This window comes from Triticum urartu, chromosome 5A (genome assembly GCF_056163025.1).
Source record: "Triticum urartu cultivar PI428250 chromosome 5A, HENAU_Tu73, whole genome shotgun sequence".
NCBI lineage: Eukaryota > Viridiplantae > Streptophyta > Magnoliopsida > Poales > Poaceae > Triticum > Triticum urartu.
The window spans coordinates 219,002,706-219,021,961 of NC_141877.1; positions in this window are offsets into that span (position 1 = coordinate 219,002,706).

Consider the following 19,256-nt stretch of genomic DNA (forward strand, 5'->3'; position numbering starts at 1 on the left):
CTTGCGTCATTCTCTTGCTTCTGATCTTCGAGCTTGTGGTCGAAGTAGTCCCTTGTACATTGCTCGGGGAGTTGCAAGTCGGCGGCGAGGTTGTCGATGCGTTCACGCATGGCTTGTTGCTCTTGATGCAAAGCATGTTGTGCACCAAAGAGGTGACTCTTGGTGACGTAGGAGTTCATGTCGTCGTCGTGCTCAATGAAGAGTGGGTTGGTAGAAGTACTTGGCCTATCCATAATTCCAAGACAAATGTGAGTGGTAGAAAGAGAAGAATGAATACCAAATGTACCTTGACCGAAGTTGAAAGTGGATCGATGATCACTCCAATGTAGGACAAGGAAATAGCACAATTGGTACTAGCTCTTGTCAGTTTCTCACACCTACACAAGTAAAAGCTTATGGTGGAGCTTGGTTACGATGGTGGCACAAAATTTGATGCAATTGTAAGTGAGCTTCAATAATGCTGGAAAAGATTCGCAAGATGCAATGTAACAAGTAGGCCAAGCATCTAAGGTACACGGAAACACACACGCAAAAAGATAAGTGGGGTTGTGCAACCAAGGGTGAGCCAAAATGTGGAATCCACAAAAATGCTCTTGTCACACAACACTAGAGAGACGCTAGCACGATTGCACAATAGGCGGATACAAAGAACTTGTGCACAACCTACTTAGAAAAAATGCAACGACTTCTATCCCAAGTATGCTCTATGCAAGGTGTTTTTATGATATGATCCAAGATGATCTAGTATGACAATCTTAATATTGTATGATGCTATGGTTCTTGCCTAAAAGCTCTTTGCTTATCTTTCCTCTTTGCTTAAAAGCTTGTTTGGCTCTTTGATGTTTGAGCTCTTTTCTCATGCAATGCTTGACGAACCAAGGTAGCAATTGTGTGTGCGATGACAACTTTGTGACACAAGAGATGATACCAATATATGCAACAATGATGTATGTATGCTATGGGAAGTATGATCACTAATGTGCACATGTCTCGTTGCCGGCAATACTCAATGGCTAGTCTCGATGGGTAAGTAACGCAAAGGAGTAAGGATATGATGGCTATCAATGTAATGGCAAGAGTGATATGTCCAATACTAAGACGAGGTTACCGTTCTTGCTTATGGTATGGTGTCAAAAAGGTAGCACGAATACCAAGATGTAGTCAATATTGTTGTTGATGACGCGTCCGTGGCGAAGATGAGCGGCGGTGATGTTGATGTCGAACCGTACCTAGATAGCAGAAACACAAAAGGATACGGAACCGCAACTCAAATTCTCAAAGCTCGAAGTGGCAACACGTGTCGTACTGCGAGACGGGTAAGCAATGGTGGTGGTATGCGGAAGTGGTGATGGTTTATAGGTGGTAGGAGTGCGTATGCGGAATTGTGGGGCGGTGGTGGTGCAAAACTGAAAGAAATTCAGTTTCGTCAGGGTTCGTCGGACGTCCGGGCTCTGTTGATCGTCCGATCGTCGGACGTCTGGGCTGGGTCGGACGTTCGGTGCCTGGGTGAATTTCGGGCACGGAATGAACTTCACATGTTTGTGATGGGGATGACGAAAATGGTCAAAACCGGTGGATTTTGTGGATGGAAAGGGGGGAGGGGGGAAAAGCTAGATCAACTCAAAACAAAGCAAATCCACGGATCCAAACCAACAAAATCTCAACACACGAACAAATCACAAAAAAAGTTTGGGGCTATTTTTGTGGGGAATTTTTCGAATTAGGACGAAAAACAACAAAACAAGGCTAGAAACACAATGGGGAGGCTCCAAAATCGTGATCAACGTGGCTCTGATACCAAGATGATGTAGGGTAGAACCCTAATCGCCCGATTTTTCACGAAAGGAGCGGATCCCGCGAAGAACACGAGGAACACGAGGGGGAAAACACAAGGGGAAACACAAGAGGAAACACTAAACCAACACGAATAAGTCACACATGTGCTAGATCCTTGAGTACATAAGGAAAGATACACGATCAATTAAGGACGATACAAGGGTTGCCGGTCTTCTCCGTGAGGAGGTCTTGAGTTATTCCCTAAAAGGGGTCTTGAATCCGCTTGGGGGATCTTCTCCGGTGGAGGCTCGAATCTCCATGGAGAAGGTAACCAAGTGGATGAGAAAAGCTCTCACACAAACATGAGCTAATCCTTTGCTAACCCTAGAAAGTTGGACGAGGTGGAGTATATATAGTCTTAGTGCCAAAGAGGGGGCAAAGGGGTACATGGGCTGCAGCCCAACACGAAACAACGGACAGGCGTCGGACGTCCGGAGGTCACCGGTCGTCCGGAGGCTCGCGAGGGTCCGGACGTTTGGTGCCTGTCAGACATCCGTAGATTCGCCTCGGATGGACTTCGGTTCGACATCCGGATGGGGTCGGACGTCCGGAGCCTGGAGGTCATCGGTCGTCCGTAGCGCTTCGAAAGTCCGTAGTTTTGGCTCGGGTGTGGAAGCGTCGGTCGTCCGGAGGGGGCCGGACATCCGGAGCCTGGAGGTCGTCGGACGTCCGGAGCCTGGGGACTTCGAGCCGTTCTTCTTCTTGTCCCATGAACTTGGCATCCTCACCGTCTTGTCCGTTGAGTGTAGTTGGTCCGTGGCTTTCCTCCAAGTACCTGATCTCGCATAGGGTTTCCACTTGAGGTAGTATTCAATTCTCATGCATGGAAACTGGAAGTTCAGAGAGGACTGAGTTCACCTTATCTTTGATAGCCTTCGCTCGGGCTCTTGTCATTGGTCCAAGTGGTGACGTTGGAGGTGTAGGTGCTTCCATGGGGATGATCGTGGGATGCTCCGCATCACCATGAGGGCCGGCAAGTCCCTATGCAAGTTTAGGTATGGTTAGACAAATGGTAAACCAACATTGGGCCTTGCTGGAAGAGTTTTATTCAAGGCGAACTATCAAGAGGGTCCCATACCCCTCATCGTGTTAGGGATGCAAAATCAAGGAATATAATGCCGGTATGACGGAAACTAGGGCGGAAAGAGTGGAACAAAACACCAGGCATAAGGCCGAGCCTTCCACCTTCACCAAGTATACAGATGCATTAATTAAATAAGAGATATTGTGATATCCCAACAAAGTTCATGATATCCATGTTACAACATGGAACAACCTGCAACTGCACCTGCAACTAGCAACTCTATAAGAGGGGCTGAGCAAAGCGGTAACATAGCCAAACAACGGTTTGCTAGGAAGGGTGAAAAAGGTTAGAGGCTATCATGGCAATTTGGGAGGCTTGATAACAAGTGGTATGTAGCGCGACATAGTGATAGCATCGAGACAACTAGCATAGCAAAGATAGTAGTGAGATCCAAGGTGATGGTCATCTTGCCTGAAATCCCGCTAGGAAGAAGAACGAGTCCATGAAGAAGATGAAGCCTCGTAGTCGAACGAGTCCTCACAATCACAACGGAACAGGTACTATCGAGATGGAGCACAACCGGAAAGAAGCAAATGACATGGTAAACACACAAGACATAAACAAGACATGACGCTCGACCAACACATCAAAGTCTAAATGATGCTACTCATGGCAAGCGATGATGCATACAAGAACAACACATCAAAGCAAGTTTAAATGAGGTCGGAAACAACATTTAACAATTCCGGTAAGTCCTCATATGCAAATTTCGAAATTGGTCCAGATCTGATTAGAACACAATGTTGAAGTTGTTAAACATCAAGTTAAAGTGCACCAAGATGATCTACACGGTCTTCTAGTCAAGTTACATATAAAGTTCTTTTAACTCGGAGCTACGGCCTAGAAGATATGAGCAAAACAAGTTAAATATGGCATTGACGCAAAATGCAAACAACATAAAAAACACTCCAAACATGGATGCAGCAAGGTAACATGAAACTACATGTAAAACTAAGCAAGTTTCATATAGAGCATGCTCAAAATGGAGCAACGGTTCAACACATACACTCACTACAAGGTTCAAACACAATTTGCCCAAAACATCAACTAAGCACTTTGCAATCAAGGAAACAACCTGCTACAAGAAACATATGAGCAAGAACTTGACATGTACTCAATGTACGGATAACATGCTTCAAAACATCTTTAAGGTTCAGGTTCATAGGCATCAAGATTAATCCAAGATGAGCAATGCAAAAAGCAACTTAATAACACAGATTATGACAAAACAGAGCATACATGTGAGCACTTGGAGGCATGAAACAAAGATGGTATAGTGGAAGAACATATCAAACAAAAGCATGGCATCAAAGTACAGGTCAAACATGCCAAAACATTATTACTAAACATCTCCATATGAGCCCTAGAACAATGGCAATCAACAAGACAAGACGCAACAAGATATAAGTTGATTCTCGGAATTAGAAGAAATCTGGGAATGCAAAACATAACATTATGATGCTGACTTTGGAGGCACATATCAGCAAGCATAGCAACTTAAATAAATATTCAAAAGGCATGGACATGTAGTAGACATGATATACTTCAGCTTAGTCCATGGGACAAGTTCATATGAAGTATGGAGTAATCACAAGGATGTTTTGCAAAATGGAACATGCTATTTGCAGGATGACAGATTTAGCATGATGGCAACTTGAGAGCAAGAAAGAGACAATCTAGAGCAAGTTATAATGACAACCAAGGGCATGGCATCAAATTAAACATTACAATGAGAAAATAACATCCAGGCATCATATTCATATGACTCATGGACTAGTGGGAACCATCCAGATAAGATTGAAAGTTATAACAGTTTCAACAAGTGTAGAACAGCAACATCAGCATAGCATGTTTGCAAGCATGGAACATGGGTCATACGAAGTCCAAAATTAGAGAACTTGGCATGTGGACAAATAAATCATATCATACTTCAATTCATATAAAAGGAGCATCACCAAAAGAGGCATAGATTGATCAATATCAAGCTCACAACATGGCATCATGAAGTTAACAGAAAACTGGAACATCATTTAGGCATATTCATGGCAATGAAAACATATTCTACATGACATGTATGAGGCATCAAAAGGCATGGCATGATAGAGCATAACATGGACATCAAAACATGTGAACTAAACATCTCCAGATTATGCACGGAATTGATGGTAGCTTTAACTTAACATAGCATCACAATGTAACAGTTTCAGACTTTGCAAAAATTACTAAGTCTTAGAAATTAGCAACATTAAGTAGCACAATTTGCAAGCTTGTGCTAGTCACCACAATGCTCATAAACATACATGGATTGCACCACTATCAATATGGCATGAATATGCTCCTATGTAGACATGGTGCACAAAAGATGCACACACAAAATGCACCGAACAAGACAAAACAACAAGTTATGATAAGGTCCAGCAGTTTATATCATATAGCACTCTTGCAATAGGGATTAACATGGCATATTGCATCCTAACATGCATGCAAAACACACCATCATGTAGAGCATCACGAGATGAACAAGCACATATCAAGATCATATCATTCGGACACACCTGCACATAGTTACAACATGGTGAAGATGCATGCATGATGTTGAAATTCAGGGACTTAGTTGAATTCAGGAAAAAAATAGGGGTGAGCGATAACTACTATACGACGCATGGGCGAGGGATAGAGGGGGGTTCCAATCACCTAGGCGAGCGAGCGACGATGCTTGTCGCCCTCGATCCGGAGCGGGCGAGGCCATGCCGGCACCGGCACGAAGGACAGGGAAGGGCCAGCAGGAGGCCATGGGGGCGGCGGTTCCGGTCGGATCCGGGCGTATCCGGCCCCGAGGAACCCCTTCCCGACGGAGGCGGGCGAAGAACTCGGCGGCGCGGTGCATGTCGGGTCCAGTGGCGAGGTGCTACAGGGCGGCGCGGGGTCGACCTGGGGAGAGTCCGGCGAGGCGGCGGATGTAGGCGACGGGCGGCAAAGATGCCGTCGATGGGCAGTGGTCGAAGGTGGCGAGACGAGGCGACGCCGCGGAGTCGCGGGAGGCACGGGCGATGGGGCGGATGGCGGCGTTGTGCGGGCATGCGCGGCTTCGGGTCCGGGGCGGGCCCCGTATGGGTCTGGGCGGGCCGTGCGGGGAAGAAGCTGGGAGGTGGCGGCGGGACGGCTTTTGAGGTGGGGCTAGGGTTTCCAATTGTGGAGGGGCTAGGCCTTCCTTTTATAGGCAGGGAGGCTAGGATTAGGGGTTTAGACCATTTTCGGACCGTTCGATCGTCTTCGGGCGGTCCAGATTGAAGGAGGCTTAGGTAAGTGGTTGGTGGGCTGTGAAGAGGGGTTGGTCTGAGAGGAGAGAAGATAAGAGCGGCCCGGTAACTGTTCCCGGATACCGAAAACATCTGACGTTTAACCGGCTATAATGCTGCTATAGTTATCCGTTGGGGCATCAAATGGACTTCGAACGCGATGAAACTTGGCAGGCGGTCTACTGACAACATAACAACACCTCACGCCAACTTTCATCCCATTCCGAGAACATTTTCCGGCCACTTTTAAAATAATATTCAAAGGTGTCGCGGGCGCGTGCGAGAGTGTCAAATGGCGAAATGGGCAACGGATAAAGAGGCCGGATGCAAGTTTTGAAATTCATGCAGATGCAATGCACATGATGACATGGCAAGATGCAACACACAAGCGAATGAGATGGCAAAGATGATGAATAACTAGAAGCCACCTGGCGCATCAGATTCAGAGCGTTACATTCGGGCACCACGTGGTGGCGTGCTTTGATGCGTGCCTCTATGAGCAAGGCACAAGGCGCAAGGTGCGAGGCGCCAGGCACGCAAGAGTTCATCACCAAGGCAATCGAAGAGCTTCAAGAGGCACGAGCCATGCGTGGCAAGCGTCGCCCCACACCACCTGGCGTAGCCGCGGCCCCTGACACGGGAAGCGAGCTGCGCGTCTGCGTCAACATCCCAGGCCTCAATAGGGATGCTTCGTAGGGGGCTACCCCTGCAGCTACGTCCGCATGCCGTTTGACCTGCTAAACACGACCACTTCGTACCAGCGCTTCATGTAGGGAGCCTTGGTGGCCCACAAGGCAAAGCGCCGGGCGGTCCTGACAGAGGAGGTACCGGACCCTCGCGAGCCCCTGGACCTCGGCTCGTGAGGAGCGAACTCTGCGATGCGCATCTTCAGCTACCCCAACACTCCTACAACGGTGGTGTCAGGTGACTTTTTGGTTTGTTCAACTAAGGGCACCCCTCGGGCTGCATCATCCTCAGGCTGCTAGGGCCCGACCCAACAGTTGTATCGTTTTTGTGCATGTATTGGAATTGGCCTTGCCTTTATGAATTCCCCAAGTATTTCAACTGCATGTCCGATGCTTCATCAGTATGATGTCGCTGCGCCCTCGCGAACTGGCCCGCGACCGCCTCATGATTAAGGACTGGCACGGCGTCTGTGCTCGGCTCCGTCCCTGCAACGTTGACAAACCCAAGCGACGAGCTCTGTCCCGCAGGCCAGCTCCCATGTGCATCACCTCCCGTGGTCCTTGGTGCCTTGTTCTCGCATGAGCTAATCATGTGTGGGAAAGTAAGGGCGCGCGACCCGGTTCATACAGCCGCAGTTCGGTGCTTCGCCGTAGAGGGAGCCGTGCGCCGACTGTTTTTCCATGGGATCATTGCATGAGAAGACTTGGCATGGCGTCTGTGCTCGGGTCCATCCCTACATCATCGATAAAACCAATGGCTGAGCTCTGTCTGGGGGGTCGGCCCCGTTCACGTCACCTCCAGGGGCATTGGTGTCTGGCCTTCTCATGCAATATCCTTCAGAGGGACATTCGGCGTAGGACCCCCCCCATCGCCCCACAGGTGTCTTAAGCGCACCCCGCGCCGCAAAAATCAGGTACAACCCGCATTGAGGTAGGGCCTCGTGAGTCCCGTGCTGGCTCATGAGTGCCCAGATGCACCTACTCCAGTTCTGTTGTGCTAGCCACACGTACGAACGGGGCTGTACATGCCCTGGAGTCTCCCCCCAGAGGGAACTCCCACCCACGCTCTAGTGGAAGCCCCATGTTCCACGCTGGTGGACGACATGGTCGAGGAGCGACTATGCCCACGCACCAGTGGAAGCCCCATGCTCCATGCTGGCGGACGACACGGCCGAGATGCGGCTATACCCACGCCATAGTGGAAGCACCATGCTCCGCACTGGTGAATAAACAACTGGGGGCGCCCTAGTGGCCGCACTAACCTTAGGATAGCCTCTCGGCTCTTTGTATGGTCCTATCGCGCAGCTTCCTCCTCGGGAGGTGTGCGCTAGGGGGTTGGACACAGAGGCTATGCCAGGCGAAGCCTAGCGCGTGCCACCCTACCAGGTCTGCTCGCGCCCATAGGTGAAAGCTGGCGAGGAAAGGTGTGGGGGCTCCGGATTGACCTCGCCGTTGCCTATGCTTCCTTAATGAGGGTTGCTCGCACGTCAAGGGGGACCTCCTGTGCATCGCAACTCAGGGACCTCACTAGTCACATAGCCCCTCACCCCTTGGTGTTGTCCTGGTAATTCGGATGCCCGAATGTCGGTTGAGGTATGCGCGGGGCTGGGCCCTGCCGACGCAGAGCACAAAAGCAAACAAGAAGGAAACCTAGCATGAAAAGAAAATTGCAGAGCCCTCACAATTATTACAAGCACAAGTGTTCCGCAAATTCAACAATAAGTTTTTACGCCTCGACGAGGCACGGTAATTGATTACAGGAATAAAATCAGGAAGAAGCACCACCACTGCCTTGGCCATCGCCACCACTCGCCTTGGCCGCCGGAAGCCCGTCGCATGTCGCCGCTGCTGTCATCATTGCCACCGCAACCTCCACTACCAGAGCCTCGGGGTTGGGGATGCAGAGGAACTTCTTCAGTAGGGCGTCTACATGATCCTTCATGGCCTCCGCAGCAGCAGCGCAGGGCTCAAGAGCCACCGAGTGGATCAGCGCATCGAGGTTGAAGCTTGGGTCCTGGAGGTTAGAGCATCTCCAGCCGTTCAACCCCCTAGGGCGACGATAAAGAGCCGCCTGGGGGTGAGCAGACGCTAGATTGGCCCCTGGGGGCGACCTAGCTCCCAGTCGTCGGCCCACAGGTCGCCCCGGGTTCGGCGACGTCCGTACAAAATATATGAAAACTCGGTGTTTTTTGCACGAACTCGGCGAAACTTTATTCAAATTTATACAAAAAACATAAAACACAAGCAAACTACGCCTAACAACGCCTAAACTACGCCTAGCCGCCACCGCCGTCGCCGTCGCCACCGTCTACATGCCGAGGAGCCTGTAGAAGCGGGTGTAGTGGCCACCGCTGTCATCGTCGCGTGGCTGGCTTGGGCTCGCGCAGTCCCTGCTGCATCCCCGAACCAGGTCGCCGAGGCACGGTGGTGTGCTGGACGGCCCGGCCTCGCCCTCCTCGTCGCTGTCAAGGACGATGACGCCACCTTCCTCACGACCGCGGCGACGGGCCTGTAGCTCCTCGTATGCCCGATACTGGAGGCGTACCTGCTCCCGGGCGTAGTCCTCCTTCGCCCATTTGAGGGAAGACTCATCGTTGGGAGCCGCCATCTCGACATGCTCCGGCTTCACCGGGAGCAGCCCAGGCTTGCGGCTTCAGCCGTACCAGGCGGTAGGATCCGCGCGGGGGGGGGGGGGGGTCCGGCAGCCTCATTGATGACGAGGGTGCCAGAGCGGCGTCTCCTCCGGCTCGGGTTTGACGGGGCGGAGCGCGGCGGCGAGCCGGATCCCGATGACGAGGACGACCCCGGCTCCATCCGCCGCGGCGTCCAGGAGCTACCACGGCGGCAAGAGAAGGACGGCCGCTGAGGGTACTCGAGGCGCAACACGTTGCCGGTCTCGATGTGGTCGAGGACGGCCTCGAGCATGCGGCCCAGAAAGCCCCAACACTCGCGCCGCCCGTCGGCGTTGTGGCGGCCCCGCGGGATGACGCCGTTGGTGGAGGCGATCTGCTCCTCGCGATGGCGCTCGAAGTACATCGTCCAGAGGGCGTGACTGTCGGTGGCGTAGTGCGGCTCGTTCTGCTTTTCCTCCATCAGGGAGGAGTGAATGCGGGCGATCTCGCCGAGCCGCGTCACCCCTTCGGGCACTGATGGCATCGGGACGTCGCCGGTGCCCAACCTCCACGTCCACGACACCCGCATGTCCGGGGGCGCCGGGTACTCCGCCTCGTACAACAGCCACGCCTCCGTTTGGGTACCTCTCGGCCATCTTTCTGGTTGGCGGGGAGAGGGCAGGGAGTGCTGCTTTCTACGTCGGAGAGGGGGGGGGGAATGAGAGCTGTGGCATCCACCGGCGGGGAGGTCGCCTTTTATAGGCGTCGCTGGGCGGCGTCGAGCTGCATGCCGGACGACGCATGGCTGGATGTGCGTCGTGGAGCGTTCACTGTGCTGCCCATGAGGCATCAATGGAGGCTGACCCGCGCGGTAGTGCGGCAGCCTTTGCATTGATTCCTGCGGGAACCGAGGCGATGAGTGCGATGAAACTGCGTGTCGCCGACTCGGCGGGCCCAACCGCTTTTGTGCCAAATCGTCTCGCCTTGGCGCCCCCGGGTGCCCCCGGCGCGCCCGGTTCTGCCTCGGTCCGCCGGCGCCAATTTCGGCCCAAGCTGGCGAAAAACGGGCTCCTGGGGGCGCGACTGGGCCGATTTTGGGGCGCCGGTGCGGGAAAATGCCTAGGGAGGGCCTGTTGGGGGCGCGGCTGGAGATGCTCTTAGATATGGCTGAAGACGCGCACCGCCGCCGCGGTGAAGAGCGAGCAACACTCCGCCTCGAAGGAGTCATTATTGCAGGATGCTGCTAACATGACACTACAATCAGAGACCCTTTCACGAAACTGTGTGCGATGCATTAATCGCAAACGTGGATGTAAAAAACCCGTCAAAAAAGATGCAAAACATTTGCGATGGCGGAGACAACAAACAGGGTTCAGATTTTAGTTACGTGTGCGACGCGGGGCATACAATTGATCTAGAAGAACTGTTTGCGACAAGTCAGAACAACAGAAACGGGCAGCCATATGAATGTGTGTGCGATATACGGTATATGGTTCACTTCGATGAATTGTGCGCTATTAGGGAATGCAACAGAAACGGTCAGCTAGATCAAGGTGTGTGTGATATACGGCATACGGTTGACTCGAACGAACTATTTTCGATTAGGGAAGAGAACAGAAAAGGATCAACTTAACAAGATGTGTGTGATATGCGGCATACAGTTCACATAGGTGATCTGTTTGCGATGAGCCAAAAGAACACAAACGATTCATTGAAACAATATGTGTGTGATACACAGCAAACAACCCACTCGGGTGAACTGTTTGTGATGAGAAATTGTAACACAGACAGTTACTATAGTTAGTTCATGTGCAATTCTATTTGTACAAAAAACTTTGAAAATGCAAACTAGTTGCTTGTGGTAGCTAGGAGTATCGCACACGATGCGTCTGCGAGTACTGCGTAATGATTAGTAAGTTACACATACGTTTCCATATGTAAACACGTGTGTGATAAATAACACGTTGCACCGCATACGGTATTCGGGTTGTGTGTGTGCTCCACTTAGTCTTCCGGCGCTCCAGCGAATGCTTCCCATGCACCACATGGGTGAATTGTAAAATCCATGCCTCTTCCCTCATCGCTCTCCCGCCACCAGCTAATGGTTTGCTGCATATAACCCAGGCGGCAACGCACCGTCGTGACACTCTGCATAGATCGAGTCCTCACCCATCTAGCATTAGTCATTCTAAGCATGCCAGGCAATGAAAAAGCTTCGACATCGACCCGTACCTGCATTACATCTTCGGCAAGTACAACGAGTCGGAGCAGGTCGAGGAGCAAGAGCTTCATCGGCCGGTGCAGGTACCATGGCCCATCGTCAGCGATATTGGCATGACAGTCCTTGGCCGCACAATCGACATATTGCAGAGGAGGTGTGATGAGCAGTTTACCATCCACCGTGCAAAAGATCCAGAGCTGCTCGGCAGCATGATCGACGACCCACCCGAAGAACCGCCGTCACCAGTGCTCATCGAGAGCCTGATGCCCCGCAAGGAATGGGCGGAGTGAAGGAAATATGCCCTAGAGGCAATAATAAGGAAATGTTTCTCGGTTATGGAGGTGACAAAGAGTTCATCGTAAAGAGTTACGTTGATGCAAGCTTTGACACCGATCTGGATGACTCTAAGTCTCGATCAAGACACATATCAAAAGTAGGAGAAATTAGCTAGCGTAGCTCCGTGCAAAGCATTGTAGACATAGAAAATTTGCAAAATACATACGACTCTGAATGTGGCAGACCCGTTGACTAAATTTCTCTCACAAGCAAAACATGATCACTCTTTGGGTGTTAATCACATAGCGATGTGAACTACATTATTGACTCGAGAAAACCCTTTGGATGTAGGACACATGACGATGTGCACTATGGGTGTTAATCACATGGTGATGTGAACTATTGGTGTTAAATCACATGGCAATGTGAACTAGATTATTGACTCTAGTGCAAGTGGGAGACTAAAGGAAATATGCCCTAGAGGCAATAATAAAGTTGCTATTTAGATTTCCTTATATCATCATAAATGTTTATTATTCATGCTAGAATTGTATTAACCGGAAACTTAGTACATGTGTGAATACATAGACAAACAGAGTGTCCCTTGTATACCTCTACTTGACTAGCTCGTTAATTGAAGATGGTTAAGTTTCCTGACCATAGACATGTGTTGTCATTTGATGAACGGGCTCACATCATTAGAGAATGATGTGATGGACAAGACCCATCCGTTAGCTTAGCATAATGATCGTTTAGTTTTATTCTATTGCTTTCTTCACGACTTATACATGTTCCTCTGACTATGAGATTATGCAACTCCCGAATACCGGAGGAACACCTTGTGTGCTATCAAACATCACAATGTAACTGGGTGATTATAAAGATGCTCTACAGGTGTCTCCGATGGTGTTTGTTGAGTTGGCATAGATCGAGATTAGGATTTGTCACTCTGTGAATCGGAGAGGTATCTCTGGGCCCTCTCGCTAATGCACATCACTATGAGCCTTGCAAGCAATGTGACTAATGAGTTAGTTACGGGATGATGCATTACGGAACGATTAAGGAGACTTGCCGGTAACGAGATGGAAGTAGGTATGAGGATACCGACGATCAAATCTCAGGCAAGTAACATACAAATGACAAAGGGAATAACGTATGTTGTTATGCGGTTTGACCGGTAAAGATCATTGTATAATATGTAGGAGCCAATATGAGCATCCAAGTGTTGGGGAATGTAGTAATTTGAAAAAAATTCCTACGCACATGCAAGATCATGGTGATGCATAGCAACGAGAGGGGAGAGTGTCGTCTACGTACCCTCGTAGACTGTAAGCAGAAGTGTTATGACAATGCGGTTGATGTAGTCGTACGTCTTCACGATCGACCTGTGAGGACCCCGATTCTAAGTCACACCGATCTAGCCTGTAACACCTCATATCACTTTGCGGCCTCACGCACGGTATTCCCACGGGTGTCGCCTTACCATGGCCCGGGACCGTTTGCGAATTTTGGCTCACGTATATGATATTGTCGCTAGCATCCATATGATAGAGAACCCGGGCCGACATGGCTAGTCGTGAACCCAAAGCGGCACAAACTTACGGGGACAGGCATACATGAATCAACATCGAGCGTGTCGGTCAGCAGAGTGTGAATCCGGGCTGTAGCGCTGGGCTAACAGGACTCCGGGAACCCGGGCTGTAGAAGGCTAGGCAGGACTCCGGATGTCACCGCGTGACATTTCCCCGAAGGGACAGACACAAGAACGAAGTGAAACACATGCCAGCCAGTCAAGTGTCCGGAGCAGTAGTGCTGGGCTGTAGCGGACTACTATGGCTCATGGAAGCACTAGACTACATTTCCCCATAAGAGAGGCTGCCGAGGATAAACAACTAGATTGTCGGATCGCACACATACCAAGCATTTCAATCATACAGACAATATGCTCGATATATGTAAATACAACATGGCATCACAACAAAACTCTACAACTCAAGTACTTTATTTAAAGGCTCCGGAGAGCCATACATAACATGTTCATACAGGTAGGGGTCTCATGACCCGACACTCAACTCATACAAGCATTCAAGCACATGCGGAAGCAAACTAGTTTGAGTACAGACACTAGAAACAAAGAAGGCTTGACGAAGCCTGTGTATCTACATAGGGCCCTCCATGGCTCAGAATCACCACCTAGGTGGCAAGTTACTCATCAACGTCGACATCTACGTAAAACCCATCGAAGGGGGCGGTGTTGTTGTCTGAAAGCATTAATTAAAGCAACATGAGTACAAAGGTACTTAGCAAGTCTTACAACAGATCCTACTATACATGCACATTCTCAAGAAGGTAGTGGAGTTATTGCAGCAAGCCAGCTTTGACTCTTGGCTAAGCTATCCTACGAGACACCACTTGTAAATGTTTTGCGCACACGAGTCCACTAATCACCATTACAATACTCCACCATGGATCCTCCCTTGTCATCCTACGAGAGGGCCATCCACGGTACTCACACTTATCTTGAGTCTTCTAGTAGTAACCATTAACTTATCTATGAACTGTATAGGCAACCAAGTAGTCCTTTACCGTGGACGCGGCTATTCGAATAGATGATGTTAACCCTGCAGGGGTGTACTTCTTCATACACGCTCTCACCACTTATCGTCGTTTACACGACATGTACTCGGCAACCTTCAAGCAGAAGCCCAACAAGGGTGTCGGCCACGGCCAACCTAAACACTCAAGTCTCTAGTCCAGGTCTATCGCCTATCCAGGTTCCATCCGCGGGGAGTCCGACGGAGCTTTCCACATACGGCCCCGGACGATGTGTATAGGGTCCCGAGACGCCAAACGGGCGCCCGACATACCCGGCGACGCTGTATCTACCGCATCATTGCCCACCCCAAGGGTCAGCGCTACGCACGGCCGCCAACACATAACCTATAAACACCAGAAACTAGGTGCAACTCCTGGATAGAGGACTAGGGTGGTTAAGAAGCCGAGAGGGTCAATTAAGGATCCAATTGCATGGTAGTAACTGATTCTTAAATCACACATACAGATCTCAGTTCTTAAGGACGGCCTCAATGAAACAACCCACCATGTACTCCTACATGGCCTCTCATCGATACCTTTACCAAATCATGTTCAACACATCCCTCACATTACCGACATAATCATTTCACTCTAGCCCATCACCCAGATGAACCAGACCTGACACAACTCTAAGCATAGCAGGCATAGCAAGGTAGGAAACACAGACATGGCTCAATCAACTCCTACACATGCTAGTGGGTTTCATCTAGTTACTGTGGCAATGACAGATCATGCAGAGGAAAAGTGTTCAACTACCGCAGCACACAGCAGTTTGAAACGTTGTTGTCTTAAATGCAGTAAATGAGAGCAGGAGTGAGAACATGGGATTGTATCGATATGATCAATGGGGCTGCTTGCCTGATGAAGTAGTAGTAGGGTACTGCCCTTCAGTCGGATATTCGAAGGTATCCTCGGAGGCAGAACCTACCACGAAAGACACCACAGAATACAATCATCACATGACAATATGCAACAATGTGATGCGTGATACGTCTCCATCGTATCTACTTTTCCAAACACTTTTGCCCTTGTTTTGGACTCTAACTTGTATGATTTGAATGGAACTAACCCGGACTGACGCTGTTTTCAGCAGAATTGCCATGATGTTGTTTTATGTGCAGAAAACAAAAGTTCTCGGAATGACCTGAAACTCCATGGGATACCTTACAATAAATCATAAAAAATCCTCGCCAAAGATGAAGACCAGGGGGCCCATACCCTTCTCACGAGGGTGGGCCCCCCCCCTAGGGCGCGCCCCCTACCTTGTGGGCCCCCTGGAGACCCCCCGACTCCAACTCCAACTCTATATAACTGCTTTCGGGGAGAAAAAATAGGAGAGAAGAAATCATCGCGTTTTACAAGCCGCCGCCAAGCCCTAAAACCTCTCGGGAGGGCTGATCTGGAGTCCGTTCGGGGCTCCGGAGAGGGGGATTCGTCGCCGTCGTCATCATCAACCATCCTCCATCACCAATTTCATGATGCTCACCGCCGTGCGTGAGTAATTCCATCGTAGGCTTGCTGGACGGTGATGGGTTGGATGAGATTCGCCATGTAATCGAGTTAGTTTGTTAGGGTTTGATCCCTAGTATCCACTATGTTCTGAGATTGATGTTGCTATGACTTTGCTATGCTTAATGCTTGTCACTAGGGCCCGAGTGCCATGATTTCAGATCTGAACCTATTATGTTTTCATCAATATATGAGAGTTCTATATCCTATCTTACAAGTCCATAGTCACCTATTATGTCTTATGATCTGTTAACCCCAAAGTGACAATAATCGGGAAACTTACCGGTGATGATCGTAGTTTGAGGAGTTCATGTATTCACTATGTGCTAATGCTTTGTTCCGGTTCTCTATTAAAAGGAGGCCTTAATATCCCTTAGTTTCCATTAGGACCCCGCTGCCACGGGAGGGTAGGACAAAAGATGTCATGCAAGTTATTTTCCATAAGCACGTATGTTATATTCGGAATACATGCCTACATTACATTGACGAATTGCACGTATGTTGACAATGAAAGTATACCGCTCAAAATATTATTCACCTCTATGTCAAAACCGAGCTCTGGCACCTCTACAAATCCCTGCTTCCCTCTGCGAAGGGCCTATCTATTTACTTTTATGTTGAGTCATCACCCTCTTATTAAAAAGCACTAGCTCGAGAGCGCAGCTGTCATTTGCATTAATTACTGTTAGTTTACATTGGGTGTGACTATGATTGGATCTCTTTTACCATGAATTGCAATGTGTAGTCAATCCTTGATCTTTAAAGGTTCTCTGCATTTATGTTTTGTGGTCTCAGAAAGGGCTAGCGAGATACCATCTTGTTATATCATATTATGATTGTTTTGAGAAATTGTTGTCATCCGAGATTTATTATTATGGCTTGCTAGTTGATTATGCTATTGATATGGGTAATCATGAGACCTGAGAATTATTGCAAATGTGGTTAGTTATAATCTTTGCTGAAAACTTGAATGCTAGCTTGACATATTTACAACAACAAGAGCAAACAGAGTTTGTAAAAGTTCTTCTTTATTTCTTTCAGTTTGTCAACTGAATTGCTTGAGGACAAGCAAGGGTTTAAGCTTGGGGGAGTTGATACGTCTCCGTCATATCTACTTTTCAAAACACTTTTGCCCTTGTTTTGGACTCTAACTTGTATGATTTGAATGGAACTAACCCAGACTGACGCTGTTTTCAGCAGAATTGCCATGATGTTGTTTTATGTGCAGAAAACAAAAGTTCTCGGAATGACCTGAAACTCCATGGAATACCTTACAATAAATAATAAAAAATCCTTGCCAAAGATGAATAACAGGGGGCCCACACCCTTCTCATGAGGGTGGGGGGCGCCCCCCTACCTCGTGGGCCCCCTGGAGACCCCCCGACTCCAACTCCAACTCTATATAACTGCTTTCGGGGAGAAAAAAAGGAGATAAGAAATCATCGTGTTTTACGATACGGAGCCGCCGCCAAGCCCTAAAACCTCTCGCGAGGGCTGATCTGGAGTCTGTTCGGGGCTTCGGAGAGGGGGATTCGTCGCCGTCGTCATCATCAACCATCCTCCATCACCAATTTCATGATGCTCACCGCCGTGCGTGAGTAATTACATCGTAGGCTTGCTGGACGGTGATGGGTTGGATGAGATTCACCATGTAATCGAGTTAGTTTTGTTATGGTTTGATCCCTAGTATCCACTATGTTCTGAGATTGATGTTGCTATGACTTTGCTATGCTTAATGCTTGTCACTAGGGCCCGAGTTCCATGATTTTAGATCTGAACCTATTATGTTTTCATCAATATATGCGAGTTCTAGATCCTATGTTGCAAGTCTATAGTCACCTATTACGTGTTATGATCCGTTAACCCCGAAGGGACAATAATCGGGATACTTACCGGTGATGACCGTAGTTTGAGGAGTTCATGTATTCACTATGTGTTAATGCTTTGTTCCGGTTCTCTATTAAAAAGAGGCCTTAATATCCCTTAGTTTCCATTAGGACCCCGCTGCCATGGGAGGGTAGGATAAAAGATGTCATGCAATTTCTTTTCCATAAGCATGTATGACTATATTCGGAATAGATGCCTACATTAGATTGACGGATTGGAGCTAGTTCTGTGTCACCCTATGTTATGACTGTTACATGATGAACCGCATCCGGCATAATTATCCATCATTGATCCGATGCCTACAAGCTTTCCATATACTGGTTTACGCTTATTTACTTTCCCGTTGCTATTGTTACAATCACTACAAAATACCAAAAACATTACCTTGATTTTGTTACTCTTTTGTTACCGTTACCATCACTACCATATTACTTTGCTACTAAACACTTTGCTGCAGATACTAAGTTTCCAGGTGTGGTTTAATTGACAACTCAGCTGCTAATACTTGAGAATATTCTTTGGTCCCCTTGTGTCGAATCAAAAAATTTGGGTTGAATACTCTACCCTCGAAAGCTGTTCCGATCCCCTATACTTCTGGGTTATCAATGCGTGCTATGACATGGCAATATGATGTGTCTTGGCTAATGCATTGTTAAACATGTTGGTTTGAGTCTATTTGAATCAAAGACTCAAATGAAAGCTCATGTTATTAAGTCATATAAGTGCATTAGCTTGTTTCACCTAAACAGGTTAAAGTGTTCTGTCATGCATGAAACCATTATAGATGGAAAGATTGAATTTTTGAAGTTTGTAGTATTTTCTGGAATTTCCTATATAAAAATAAATCCTGCAAATACTTATTGCGTCAGAAGTGCGTTAGGGTGACGCCAGCAGGTCAAAGGCGCCAGCCCAGGTTAAACCTGACCAGTGGGTCCCGTCTGTCAGTGTAACAACTAACTAACAGAGTTAGTTAGTGTTACGTTAGCACTAATCTAGGTTAGTTAGGGCCTGGGCCCACATGTCAGTGAGTCAACCCATTAACTAAAATAATCAGCGTTAACTAATCTAGCACTAAACTAAACAGGGGCATGGCCCACACGTCGGTGACCCTGGGAGGGTCAAACTAAGCCCACCCGAGGTCAAACCGGGTCAGTGAGTCAAACTCGCCAGCGTTTAGCCACCGGCGAGGCCAGACGCGGCGGGGCAGTGCGGGTTTTGCACTCCGACGACTAAATGGACGGCGGAGACCTC